Below are 15,474 nucleotides of genomic sequence, written 5' to 3'. Positions count from 1 at the left end.
ACTCTCCTGGGAGGAACCCATCTCTCATTCAGTGTCTGGGGAAGCCATGACCAAAATGTCTTGGCAGATTTTGAGACCACACAAAGGGTCAACCATAGATACATATGAGAGAGAGAGAGAATTTATTTAAACTGCATTCCTATCTAATTACACCGTTTCTTAGGAATAGGCACCTAGTATATTTTTGGATGCTAGAGAAATAAGATACAGGTTCGCAAAAAGAAAAGCAGTACTTGTGGCACCTTAGAGACTAACCAATTTATTTGAGCATGAGCTTTCGTGAGCTACAGCTCACTTCATTGGATGCATACCGTGGAAACTGCAGCAGATATTATATACACACAGAGATCATGAAACAATACCTCCTCCCACCCCACTGTCCTGCTGGTAATAGCTTATCTAAAGTGATCATCAAGTTGGGCCATTTCCAGCACAAAATACAGGTTCCAGTCCTAATTTATACCTATTTTGGTCATTAACAAAGTTCCATTCTGATCTCTCTTCGTAGCCTTGTATTTCTGTTAGTTCCTAGGAACAGTTCTTTTTTAATAACTGTCCTCTTCCATGGTGACTGCCATCTGCATTTTAAAGATACGACACTCAGACATTAAGGGGTTTTCTGAACTCGGCTTTTTTGCCAAAAACCTCCCTCCACTGCTACTAGCTGTCCAGCTCTACCAGTGTTAGCAGTTGGGAGCACTAATGTGAGAACTGCTCCAGGTGACTGTCTTTCTTTTAAGAACTGTTGTTTACCTCTACTCAGATCAGGTTTATACAACAGTGCTAACAATCTCATAGACCACTGGTCTGCACCCGTGTTTCCACTAGTGCAAACACTGGCAGAGTTGAACAGCTGGCAAGAACGGTTGGATATTTTTGGCAAAAGAACCTGCTTGTAAGTCAGGCCGGAGTAGAACTGGTTTAGCTAAATGTGGAAATATAGGCCTTCTTAACATACAGATACGGCATTTAATTTTATTGTTGTATGTGATACATGTGGTACTCCTGGGGGAATTCTGCATCATTGCGCCTGTGCAGAATTCATGTTCCCCACAGATTTCTTTGCTTCCCTGCAGAAAAATGACTTCTGATGGGGAACCTGAACAAACAGTCATGCACCCCTCCCTTGCAGGATAGGCAGGTTGGTTCGGGCAACCAGTAGAGATGTAAGTCATGGGGTAGGCTGGGCAGCTGTGCATGTGAGAGAGAGACACTCTGTCCTGCTCGCTTGCTACTGCAACACACTTGGCATGGAGAGGCAGAGCTTTGGGGTGTTTATGAGGAGGTAGGTGTGGGGCAGGATCTGTCCCCTGAGGTAGAGCAGAATATAGCAGCCTGCCTGCTTGGTGAATTGTTCCCATTTTCTTTGTGAATTCCCCCAGGAGTATAAAATAGGTGTAAAAGTTTTAAGGGTCCTTTACACTGCTAGAGTGGTTTAAAGGACCATATGGCCTTATAAATGCTTATGGTGATTAGAACTGGTCTAAATTTTTGGACTGAAAAAGTTTCCTATCAAAATATGCTCCATGAACTGTTTGCTACTAACCTTTCTAGAGATGATCAGTAGCCAATATAAACTGTGAATTTGATTCACCAGCCTTCGTTGCCTCTGATATAACACTGACCATATTGGTGCATATATTTGTTGACTAATAACTAGAAATAAAGTGTCAAACCTAGCTACATTACTATTAGACATGGGGGTTTGGGTATTTCCTCCATTGCTTCCCACTCCCATTTTCCATCCATTCTATTGTAGTTTTAATAAATTACCTAAATAATTGAAACTGCATGATTATATTGTATTATTTTGACAAATATGCAGAATTTTGAAGAATTTTAAAATATTGTGCACAGAACTTTTAATTTTTTGGTGCCGAATTTTTGATTTTTTGCTGCAGAATTCCCCCAGGAGTAATGTGGGGTGGTATTGAAACTGTTAAAAATTGCAGGCTGTCATTTTAATTTGTAAGTGGTTTCCTCATCCTTGCAGGCTAATGGGTTCTATAGGGAGGCATGCAATCAGAGGGGCCCTCTGTCCCCCCTGCTGGCAGGCAGCACGGGAGCTCTGGGACCGAGGGAGAGGCCCACGGCAGCCCTGCAAGCCCCAACTTGCTCCCCACCCCCACCCCCACCCCCCACCTCTCTCCTCTCCAGGTCCCTGCTGCGTGGCCTTTTGGAGCTGCTGCACAGCTATTTATAGCCTGCTGTGGGGCAGCGCAGCTTAGAGGGAGCTTAGGGAGATGCACTTAAGGTCGATAGGAGCCGCCACTGGCTTGCGGGCCTTGCAATGAAGAACACTGTGCTATATGTGGGCCTGGCAGACCAGTTCTTCAATGGGAAGGAAGGACTCTGTTTTGAAAAGTTATTTATATTCTAAGAAATCACTCTAGTTACTGAACAGGATATTTCCAATATAAACCAGATCTTGAAATAAACCCCATAGCCAGAATCAATGAAGAGCTACAGGTAAAAAGTTATTAACTTGTAAACTATACTCTACCCTGGAGATTCCTGCATGATTGTCTCGTCTAGCGGAATCTCCCAATCTCTTCTGGGGAGTTAGGAGATTGATGTATTGTTAAATAAGGGAGTCAATCTTAACACTGAGTGTACGCAGCCTGCTCCATGAAGGGGCATCTTTGACAAGGCAGGACAAGAATGAGCCTGGTGAACAAAGTGGTAATAGAAGCATACAGGCCCATAAGACATTTTGAGGAGAATCTTTCCTGGGAAGAACTAGCTTATTCTAGGTGTACCTTTAAAAATACTGTGGGTCAGGCAATGTGGTCACTGAGGGAGAAGAATGGGTCTCAGGGAAGCTGTTTGGGATTCATAGAGAAGACTGTGCTGCTGGTACCAGTTTTAGGGCCTGAGGCTGGAGTTCTATCAGTAGGATGGGCTGGAACTCCTTTCCTCTCCTCTCAGTGGTCAGACTGGCTCCCCGCCCCCATAACTTCAGCCAATGTCTTGCACTCTGTCTTGCTCTCTTGATATTGAGGGAGCAAGGTACTGGCTGAAATTATGGGGAGCCAGTGTGACCACTGAGTGGCTAAGACTATAGTTATGTGGTTTCTCTGAAGTCTTTTAAAGAAACCCCATTACTTGTCTTAGCCTGGGGCAAGTCATGCTGGGAAATATGGGGAATGTATAAGCCCCGCCCTCTCCTCAGATGGAGAGACACCTGGTGGGAGACAGGTTGTGCTGATGGTCTCACCTGGAAGATTTGGGGCAGGTGCAAATACTTTATTTGTGTTTTGTAAGCCTTTGTTTTGTAATGAATATTGCCTGATGTCTGAACAGGGCCCAGTCTGTTTGGGCAGGCTTAAATAAATACCCCAGGCAGGGGAATGTATCCAAGAACATCCTTTTTTGTTGTTGTTTGGTCTGGCCTGCCATGTGGGGAAATGTCACACTTCATATCCCACGTGTGCCACTTACTTCCTCATAATCCTACTGCTGTTAGGAGAAGAAAAAAAACGATATGATTTATTAGGAGGTGATGAAAAATGGTGAAGAGGTTTAATTATTATAAATCTTCACTGTTGTTTACACGGATGGCCTAAATGGAGCTCTGAGGTTGGGGTGGATTGGTGTACATTTCAGGGGGTTGTAGTCTCTAAAAAGTTCTGGCATAAATTCATTAAGACTCATGTCCCTTTGTGACTATTGATGTTTTTTTATGTAAAGAAGAAAAGAAGCACACCCACGTGCACAGAGCTGTAGGAAGTTTTTCATTATCAGAGGTGACACATATAGTGTCATATTCCCAAAACTTTGAGGTTATTTGAATCCAGGATTTTAGCAGGGCCCATTGGATCAGCTTTAAAATTAAAGGTGTAGTTTACCTCTCAAGTTTTAGATAGCCTAATAAAATCAGCCAAAGGAACAGGAGCAAAGAAGGAGACTGAAATCACTAAGCAGTGTTCAAATGAGGTCTCTGTATTAGGGTCTTGGTCAGAATTGTGCAGGAGAAAAGGGGAATGATGGTGAGTCAGGACTTGATCTTTGGAGGCATTGAGAGACAGGGAAAGGGTAACCATGGACCAAACCCTTTCCAGTCTCTTTTCTAGCTTATTGAAGAGTTTGAGGGAGGAGAGAAGGGCAGCATAGATTGGAGAAAAAAAAAGTGCTCTCTTAGAATGCAGTGTTTTTCTTCATGAATATCAAAGATACCAAAAGAAAACGGGCAGGGAAGCAAAGACTGGACTGACCCTCTCCACCTCCAATAAAAAATAAGCAAATAATTTTTTAAAAATCATTCTTTTATCTCAGAGACTGAGGAAGAAATAAATGTGAGAGGGGAGGATGGAGAGACAAAAGCAGCTTTCTGTAAGTAAGGGCTGATCAAGGTTTTACAAAGTTTAGGGGGTCTCTGAACATGGATATACTTTTCTAATTGCAGGTAAGTTGGGTATTTTAATATTACTCCTTCAGAGTCTGATCCAATTCCAATTGAAATCAATGCGAAGGTTCCCTATGACCTCGGTGAGAGTTGTATCAGACCCTTGAGGAGGAATGAGAGGATCTAAGAGGTCAATGAGATAGCATGTGTGCAAATGTAGCCCATTATTAAATAATGGAGTAAGGCTGTTACTACTAGGGCTGTCAAGCGATTAAAAAATTAATCATGATTAATTGTGTGATTAATTGCACTGCTAATAATAATACCCTCTATTTAAAATTTTTTGATGTTTTCTACATTTTCAAATATATTGATTTCAATGACAGCACAGAATACAAAGTGTATAGTCCTCACTTTATATTTATTTTTTATTAAAAATATTTGCACTGTAAAAAAACAAAAGAAATAGTATTTTTCAGTTCACCTAATACAAGTACTGTGGTGCAATCTCTTTATCATGAAAGTTGAACTTACAAATGTGGAATTATGAACAAAAAATAACTGAATTCAAAAATAAAACAATGTAAAACTTTAAAGCCTACAAATCCACTCAGTCCTATTTCTTGTTCAGCCAATCGCTCAGACAAACAAGTTTGTTTACATTTGCAGGAGATAATGCTGCTGCTTCTTGTTCACAATGTCACCTGAAAGTGAGAATAGGCGTTCGCATGGCACTGTTATAGGTAGCATGGCAAGATATTTACATGCCAGATGCGCTAAAGAGTCATATGTCCCTTCATGCTTCAACCACTATTCCAGAGGAGATATGTCCATGCTGATGATGGGTTCAGCTCAATAACCATCCAAAGCAGTGTGGACTGACATGTTCATTTTCATCATCTGAGTCAGATGCCACCAGCAGAAGGTTGATTTTCTTTTTTGGTGGCTTGTGTTCTGTAGTTTCCACATCGGAGTGTTGCTCTTTTAAGATTTCTGAAAGCATGCTCCACACCTCGTCCCTCTCAGATTTTGGAAGGCACTTCAGATTCGTAAACTTTGGGTCGAGTGCTGTAACTATCTTTGGAAATCTCACATTGGTACCTTCTTTGCGTTTTGTCAAATCTGCAGCGAAAGTGTTCTTAAAACAAGCATGTGCTGAGTCATCATCCAGGACTACTATAACATGAAATATATGGCAGAATGCAAATAAAACAGAGCTGGAGACATACAATTCTCCCCCAAGGAGTTCAGTCACAAATTTAATTAACGCATTATTTTTTAACGAATGTCATCAGCATGGAAGTATGTCCTCTAGAATGGTGGCTGAAGCATGAAGGGACATACTAATGTTTTGCATATCTGGCACGTAAATACCTTGCAATGCCAGCTACAAAAGTCCCATGCGAACCCCTGTTCTCACTTTATGGTGACATTGTAAATAAAAGAAGTGGGCAACATTATCTCCCGTAAATGTAAACAAACTTGTTTATCTTAGTGATTGGCTGAACAAGCAGTAGGACTGAGTGGACTTGTAGGCTCTAAAGTTTTACACTGTTTTGTTTTTGAGTGCAGTTATATAACAAAGTCTATATTTGTAAATTGCACTTCCACGACAAAGAGATTGCACTACATTACTTGTACAAGGTGAATGGAAAAATACTATTTATCTTGTTTATCATTTTTACAGTGCAAATATTTATAATCAAAAATAATATAAAGTGAGCACTGTACACTTTGTATTCTGTGTTGTAATTGAAATCAATATATTTGAAAATGTAAAAAACATCCAAAATATTTAATAAATTTTCAATTGGTATTCTATTGTGTAACAGTGCGATTAAAAGTGTGCTTAATCACAATTAATTATTTTAATCGCGATTAATATTTTTGAGTTACTAGTACATATAGTGTCATTGAGACCCATAATGACTGTCTTCTAATGGCAACCACTAAATTCTTCTCCCACTGACATGGAAAACAAAAATTAAGGAAGAAAGGATTAAAAATAAACGACCCATTTGCCATGTCTGATAGAAAAGAGAAGAAGGAGACATAGGCCCAGTTTTACAAAAATATATAGGTGCCTGGAGTTGCAGGTAGACAGCTGGGGGATTTCCAGAAGCACTGAACTCCCAATGAAAGTCGATGTGAGCTAGGCACCTAACTCAGGTGCTTTTGAAAACCCCAGTAGGCACCTGTCTGCATCTTTAGGTACCTAAATATCTTTGTGTATCTGGCCCTTGCAGATTGAGAGAGAGCATCATTTCAGAAGTGTTCTTTGTTAGAAGGGGATTTGGCAAAAAAACAAAGAAAAACCAAGGGACAAATCAACCTGCACAGTTGTTCCAAACATGCCCAGAAAGGATCAATCTGATCTTTTTCCCCAGTTCAGCAGCCTTGCCATTCAGTTCTGCAAAATGCTGCAATGCCAAAGGCTGTAGGAAACCTCCCTTATTTGTCTCCAGTTGTGCAAAGAAATGTTGTGAATCCAAGAGAGGATCAAGGTTTGCTCTGGCTCTAACATTGAGCGTATGGTAAGGGAGTTAGTGATTGTGTGTGTGTGTACACTGTTAATGAATGAACCCTATAAAAACATGTCTGCTGCTGGCTAGCAAAATCAAACTCCTGTAAACTTAGATATGTCTAGCTACATACAGTGATCTGTGTGGAGAACAATCACAATTCAGGTGCTGTGCATAGGCTGATTGGATCCATTAGAGAAAAATCCCAAGTGTGTGTGGGTTTTTTTTCCTCACTGCCATCTTTATTTTGTTCCTGCTGTTTTTCCTTATTCCTATTTGCCCCCAATTTTCCTTCCATCTCTGCTTATTATTACTGCGGTTATGTTCCCTACAGGCAGAAGAGTCTGGTGCAGTCCTTAAAACAATCTCTCTCAAAGTGAGTTTTCAGTTTCCATAAGCTCCCCTGAGATAAGGCACACAGGCCCCCCTGAGAAAATCAAGATCATAGTAAATCTCTTTTCAGTGGCTCTTCTAGACTTCTTCTAGTGCAATTTAATGTTACACATCCAATTACAGGGTGATTATTGCACATTAGAAAATACAGCAGTCTTGTCCAATTCAATCTGATCCTGTCTTAAAAGAGAAAGCATTAATTATGAAACAAGGCATTTATATATTAGTAATTGACCAGGCAAGAGTTTACATTTATTCCCCCATAAGAAAATTGAAACTATAAATTCAGACAGCTGTTTCAAAAGACATATATTTTATTCATCATCATTAAACATGACTGTTCAGAAATCCCTATTTGACAGGCAAGGTGGTTTTATTACCCAAATATTGTATCTTACATACTTCATTTGCAGTTAAATGAGGGCCTGATCCACTGCCCATTGAAGTCAGTGGGAGCATTTCCATTGACTTTGCTAGGCATTAGCTCAGGCCCTTACTGAGCAGCTGACAAAGCAAACCATTTTCTTGATGCTAATAAGAAACTGCTTTTAATGGTATTTTTAACTTTCCTATACTTGAGGAACAAGTTTAGTTTATGGCGATAAAATCTCATTTGGGGCATGATTGTGAGCCTGCCTGTGCACCTGCACAGATGCCTAAGTCACTCCATACATCTCTGCCTGAGCTATCCATAGTATGGATCTCAGTGCAGCTGACAGAGCAGCCTCTGCAGTGCTGCCATTGCCCCTTCGTCCTAGGTCTGGGGCAAAGGCTGGGCAGACCTTGACTCCACACCCCCACCCAAAATGAGCCACCAGCTCGGGCAGCTAGGCTGGTGCGGAGGCAGAAGTCATGTGCACCAGGTATAGGGCTGCCTCCCACCTGGAGCAAGAGAGAGAACCCGGAACCGCACTGACACGCTCTGGCTTGTGGCACAAAGCCCTTTGTAAGTAGGTGTGAACAAAAATGGGGTGGTCCTTGGAAAAATGAAAGCTGATATTCAGCCACCTCTCACAGAACCAGGGAGCGGGGAGGAAGTAGTCAATGTTAGCAGAAAACTTCTCATTCTCACAAAGAAAGGTGGGGATACAGAATAAAACTGTTCTCTGTGAGCTCATATAGACCTCTGTCTTGAAGAGGGAGGGAGAGAGAGAAGGAGACAAGAGTGTATGGTGATCCCACAGACTGAGAGGAGCTTCAATGAAGGAAGCTGACCTCTGCCAAACTCTCCTGATTTGTCTCTGCAATAATGAGAAATCATTTCAGTTCAAGTGACTCATCCCAACCCTTTACTCATCAAGGGGATAGACTCATTTCTCTTTTCCCATTGTGAATTGAAGGCTTGCAAAAATCAAGATCCCAGAGGGCAATAACGGAGAACCTGTCCCTCTGCACTGATTCTGTACATCTTTGGGGTTAGCAATGTCTTCTTACCTCATAATACATTCACTATCATTCAGTTCAAAGGACTCAGGTCTGATTTTGGATACACAACAATGATTTAAAGAAAAGGAGTACTTGTGGCACCTTAGAGACTAACCAATTTATTAGAGCATAAGCTTTCGTGAGCTACAGCTCACTTCATTGGATGCATATCGTGGAAACTGCAGCAGGCTTTATATATACACAGAGAATATGAAACAATACCTACTCCCACCCCACTGTCCTGCTGGTAATAGCTTATCTAAAGTGATCATCAGGTGGGCCATTTCCAGCACAAATCCAGGTTTTCTCACCCTCCACCCCCCCACACAAATTCACTCTCCTGCTGGTGATAGCCCATCCAAAGTGACAACTCTTTACACAATGTGCATGACAATCAAGTTGGGCTATTTCCTGCACAAATCCAGGTTTTCTCACATCCCCCCCACCCCCATACACACACAAACTCACTCTCCTGCTGGTAATAGCTCATCCAAACTGACCACTCTTCAAGTTTAAATCCAAGTTAAACCAGAACATCTGGGGGGGGGGGGGGTAGGAAAAAACAAGAGGAAACAGGCTACCTTGCATAATGACTTAGCCACTCCCAGTCTCTATTTAAGCCTAAATTAATAGTATCCAATTTGCAAATGAATTCCAATTCAGCAGTTTCTCGCTGGAGTCTGGATTTGAAGTTTTTTTGTTTTAAGATAGCGACCTTCATGTCTGTGATTGCGTGACCAGAGAGATTGAAGTGTTCTCCGACTGGTTTATGAATGTTATAATTCTTGACATCTGATTTGTGTCCATTTATTCTTTTACGTAGAGACTGTCCAGTTTGACCAATGTACATGGCAGAGGGGCATTGCTGGCACATGATGGCATATATCACATTGGTGGATGTGCAGGTGAACGAGCCTCTGATAGTGTGGCTGATGTTATTAGGCCCTGTGATGGTGTCCCCTGAATAGATATGTGGGCACAATTGGCAACGGGCTTTGTTGCAAGGATAAGTTCCTGGGTTAGTGGTTCTGTTGTGTGGTCCTGATAACACCATCCTGGCCACTATGGATGTAGAAGCCCTCTACACCAACATTACACACAAAGATGGACTTCAAGCCGTCAAGAACACTATCCCCGATACTGTCACGGCTAACCTGGTAGCTGAACTTTGTGACTTTGTCCTTACCCATAACTACTTCACATTTGGGGACAATGTATACCTTCAGATCAGCGGCACTGCTATGGGTACCCGCATGGCCCCACAGTATGCCAACATTTTTATGGCTGATTTAGAACAACGCTTCCTCAGCTCTCGTCCCCTAAAGCCCCTACTCTACTTGCGCTATATTGATGACATCTTCATCATCTGGACCCATGGAAAAGAAGCCCTTGAGGAATTCCACCATGATTTCAACAATTTCCATCCCACCACCAACCTCAGCCTGGTCCAGTCCACACAAGAGATCCACTTCCTGGACACTACAGTGCTAATAAACAATGGTCACATAAACACCACCCTATACCGGAAACCTACTGACCGCTATTCCTACCTGCATGCCTCCAGCTTTCACCCTGACCACACCACACGATCCATCGTCTACAGCCAAGCTCTGCGATACAACCGCATTTGCTCCAACCCCTCAGACAGAGACAAACACCTACAAGATCTCTGTCAAGCTTTCTTACAACTACAATACCCACCTGCAGAAGTAAAGAAACAGATTGATAGAGCCAGAAGAGTTCCCAGAAGTTACCTACTACAGGACAGGCCTAACAAAGAAAATAACAGAACGCCGCTAGCCGTCACCTTCAGCCCCCAACTAAAACCCCTCCAACGCATTATTAAGGATCTACAACCTATCCTAAAGGATGACCCAACACTCTCACAAATCTTGGGAGACAGGCCAGTCCTTGCCTACAGACAGCCCCGCAACCTGAAGCAAATACTCACCAACAACCACATACCACACAACAGAACCACTAACCCAGGAACTTATCCTTGCAACAAAGCCCGTTGCCAATTGTGCCCACATATCTATTCAGGGGACACCATCACAGGGCCTAATAACATCAGCCACACTATCAGAGGCTCGTTCACCTGCACATCCACCAATGTGATATATGCCATCATGTGCCAGCAATGCCCCTCTGCCATGTACATTGGTCAAACTGGACAGTCTCTACGCAAAAGAATAAATGGACACAAATCAGATGTCAAGAATTATAACATTCATAAACCAGTCGGAGAACACTTCAATCTCTCTGGTCACGCGATTACAGACATGAAGGTCGCTATCTTAAAACAAAAAAACTTCAAATCCAGACTCCAGCGAGAAACTGCTGAATTGGAATTCATTTGCAAATTGGATACTATTAATTTAGGCTTAAATAGAGACTGGGAGTGGCTAAGTCATTATGCAAGGTAGCCTGTTTCCTCTTGTTTTTTCCTACCCCCCCCCCCCAGATGTTCTGGTTTAACTTGGATTTAAACTTGAAGAGTGGTCAGTTTGGATGAGCTATTACCAGCAGGAGAGTGAGTTTGTGTGTGTATGGGGGTGGGGGGGATGTTAGAAAACCATGGATTTGTGCAGGAAATAGCCCAACTTGATTGTCATGCACATTGTGTAAAGAGTTGTCACTTTGGATGGGCTATCACCAGCAGGAGAGTGAATTTGTGTGGGGGGGTGGAGGGTGAGAAAACCTGGATTTGTGCTGGAAATGGCCCACCTGATGATCACTTTAGATAAGCTGTTACCAGCAGGACAGTGGGGTGGGAGTAGGTATTGTTTCATATTCTCTGTGTATATATAAAGCCTGCTGCAGTTTCCACGATATGCATCTGAAGAAGTGAGCTGTAGCTCACGAAAGCTTATGCTCTAATAAATTGGTTAGTCTCTAAGGTGCCACAAGTACTCCTTTTCTTTTTGCGAATACAGACTAACACGGCTGTTACTCTGAAACCTAACAATGATTTACTTACTGTATCAGGGCTCTCAGCTCCTGGACTCCTCAATGTGGCAAAAGAAGATGTTCGCGATCTGAGATCTTCAACCAGGGCAGAACTACAGGCTATTTAATGCTCAATACCTTCATGGGCGGGGTGTACCTACCCCAATAGACCAGCCCCGAGAGGGTTAACTCTGCTTTGCAGGCTGAGGAAGCAGGGTCCCCTGCTGGGCATTCTCAGCCAGGAGGCAGCATATAAAAGGTAGCAGCCCAGCTCAGCCTGGGTAGGTTGTTGGAGGGGAAGTACACAGGCTGTGAGCTCTCTCTAGGGAGTTGCTGCAGGTCCCAACTGTGGGACCATGGCTCACAGCGTTCCAGACAGACTCCAGGATGCCTGATGAGCCCCGAGAAGGGATCGCATCAGTGGGAGCCTGGCCATTTGAGGACCCCAGAGGAACAGGGGAGCTTTGATGAGAGAGAAGGGGCAAGGAGCAGTCCAGGGGACTTAAGCTTTTTGCCGGTGAGTGAACCAGGGAACCAGTCAGTGGGTTCAGGGAGGATCCCTGCTGACTTGGTGATGAGCACCCCCAGTACCACCTGGGCTGGGACTTGGAGGAGCAGGGAGGACCTGAGTCCCCTTACCTGGGGTGCCACACACCCCTTAGTGGTGCCCCACTCCCCCAACAGGCCAGGCAATCCCACAGAGGTGGGCTATTTTATTTACTCTGGCCATTAGGCCACACTGCCCCATGTAGGAGAGCCATTGGGCCATGCTGCCCTGAGTGGAAAGGCTGCTTTATGGACTCTTATTGATGCAACCACTAGGCCCTACTACCACATTTATAGTAAAGTTCACCAACATAAGAATTAACTGGCTGCAGTACTGCTTTTTCCCTTCTTGTGGCTCTTACATGACCCAACACCCCATGGCAGAGTGTACCTACCCTGTGACACTTCCAAAATAAACTTTACTCCATTCTCTGGTAGCTCTTAAAGCTTTCCAGTTTTACAAAGGAGAAGCTTATGAGATTACTTCAGTGTGTACAGTATTTTTCTCTTGCATTTCCCTAGGCTCACTATAAGGAATGCTAGCAAATGCTGAGGGAGTGTAACTGTGTATACTTGTTCAGGGTTTGATTGGCAAGGGCACAAAGGGCTGCAAGTCCATGGGAGTTGGGTGCCTCACTCTATTTGTGCCTTTGAGAGTCTTACCAAAGGCCAGGTCTACACTAGATGTGTTCACTGGTATAGTAGTGTCAGGTAGGGATGGTTTTTTTTTTTAGTGGCAGTTCTATATCAGCAAAAGTTCTAGTGTAGATGCAGTTGTACCAGCATAGAAGTGCTTTTGCTTATTGCACTCCCTGAACTGGTGAAAGCACTTCTTTGCACTAGGAGGGTTGTGGTGGTACAGCTCTAACGGCAAATTTGTAAGTGTAGACAAGGCCTAAGGGAACTGGCAGTTTTGAAGGGTCACTTCTGGTTTAACTTGGATTTAAACTTGAAGAGTGGTCAGTTTGGATGAGCTATTACCAGCAGGAGAGTGAGTTTGTGTGTGTATGGGGGTGGGGGGGATGTGTGAGAACCTGGATTTGTGCAGGAAATAGCCCAACTTGATTGTCATGCACATTGTGTAAAGAGTTGTCACTTTGGATGGGCTATCACCAGCAGGAGAGTGAATTTGTGTGGGGGGGTGGAGGGTGAGAAAACCTGGATTTGTGCTGGAAATGGCCCACCTGATGATCACTTTAGATAAGCTATTACCAGCAGGACAGTGGGGTGGGAGTAGGTATTGTTTCATATTCTCTGTGTATATATAAAGCCTGCTGCAGTTTCCACGATATGCATCTGAGGAAGTGAGCTGTAGCTCACGAAAGCTTATGCTCTAATAAATTGGTTAGTCTCTAAGGTGCCACAAGTACTCCTTTTCTTTTTTCTGTAAGCAGTGCATACCCAATGTTTGGTTTTTATTTTCTCACTGATATTAACATAGTAATAGATGATTGAAGTAAACTGAGATGTTTTTCAAAGCCAGCTACCGGATTACCCTCAGAAATCCCATTGAAATTAATGGGAATTGCCGAGGGAATTTAGCCAGACATCTTAAAAGCTATCTCATCCATATGATCTATGCTCATTTTCAAGTCTTTTTTTTTCCTGATCTATATTCTGTGGTTTTGCTTTCTCATAGGCTGTGGCCTTTATAACTTTTTGTCCCTAATCTCATTAGCTCATTGCATTGAGCAGCATGAGTCATGTTTATTCCCCCTATTTTCTACTCCTATTTCCGATCCAAACTATGCTTTTAGAGGACATTTCAAAAACACAAAATGGGGGTCAGATCCCAACTCCCACTGAACGTCAATAAGAGTTATATGCTTAGCTCCCCTTTGGGCATTTGACAACCTCCCCCTTAGCACTCTAATATAATTTCATAACACACAGAAAACCAAACCTACTCTGATACTGACCTTTCTGTTTCTTGTTACATTTTCTGTCTTCTAGAACATTTGCTTTTGCTAATATGCTGAGTCCCCTGTCCCTGCCCATAATTCTTTCTTTACTGTGCTTTTACAATGTGAAAATTGATTTCTATCAATTTGTCAGACATGATCACTCTTCTGAGAATCCTTGTGGCTGACCCCTACTAAAATGTTTCCCTCTAACTGATTTGTAATCTTGTCCTTTGCTGATGGGTTTGCAAAATCCATATTGGTCTGTCTCCCCCCCTTTTTCTTTCCTTAAACACAATATAAGAGCTACTGCACTGTACACCTCTAATGAACAAATACTGATGGAGAACACAGGTAGACATTACTTCGGTCTTCTGCAGTTCTGAATCACTATCTAACAGATAAGATAAAATCTAATTCTTCTGCCATAGATTCAATAAGAGATTGGATGCATGTGCAGCTCTCTAGTGAGATCACATCTCCTGAACACATTTTCCATTCAATATTATAGGCTGTACTGAAAAAAAATGTAAGCATTGTAGGTGTCGGTATAACTTGGGCAATGATGACGTGGCAACTCTTGCATGTTTGCCCATGCTGTATAATTAGTTAGCCTGGCTCATCATAAAGTCCCCTGCAATGGAAAATGGAGCCAAAGCATGCCTAGGGATGAATACTGTAAATCATTGGGTAGAAAAATTACAATTGTGGTTTGCACACAGGTCAAAGTGTGTTCCTCACACACTCTCTTTCGAGCTCATTTGACTTTTGGGAGAAAGATAAATACCCCAGAGAGAAGGCAGTGGACATCTGGTGGTGGGAATAGTGCAGGTGAGGAGAGGGTGGCAAGGGTTGTTTGGGGAAGCGGGTTTGAAAGAGGGATTGGACACAGGAGGGAGAAGGCACTTGGCAGATGGGTATGCTGTGCCTAGACACTGAAGTGATGGGCACATGAGAAATCTCTGAGAGACACGAGAGCTGTGGGACACAGCATAATAGAAGGTGGGAGGAGAAAAAGGTCTGGGGAGCACGCTAGGGGAAAAAAGGTGGCTTTTGCTATGTGTTAACACCCTAATGTGTAGCATTACGTAATACAACTGCATTACGGTTGTAGCAGTTACGTAGTTTTAACACGTGCTGGTAGGTCAAGGTAAACACCAGGGAAAAGCCTAGTGCAATTGGGAATCCGCAGCATAGACTCTCAGTTGAAACTGGGGGAATAGGTGAGGTTGCCAAGAAAAGAGGAGGATCAAAAGGAGTTTCTGGGTTGTCCCATCCATCTTCCTGCATGAGTGAAGAATTGGCTAGAGGCATGCCACATCATCCACTGTGAAAGCACTGGGGTTTTAAAAGCACTGTGTCTTCCCATTAAAGCTGTGGAGAGCTTTCCAGT

Source organism: Lepidochelys kempii, chromosome 10 (genome assembly GCF_965140265.1).
Source record: "Lepidochelys kempii isolate rLepKem1 chromosome 10, rLepKem1.hap2, whole genome shotgun sequence".
Taxonomy (NCBI): Eukaryota; Metazoa; Chordata; order Testudines; family Cheloniidae; genus Lepidochelys; species Lepidochelys kempii.
Note: the sequence above shows the minus strand (reverse complement) of the source record.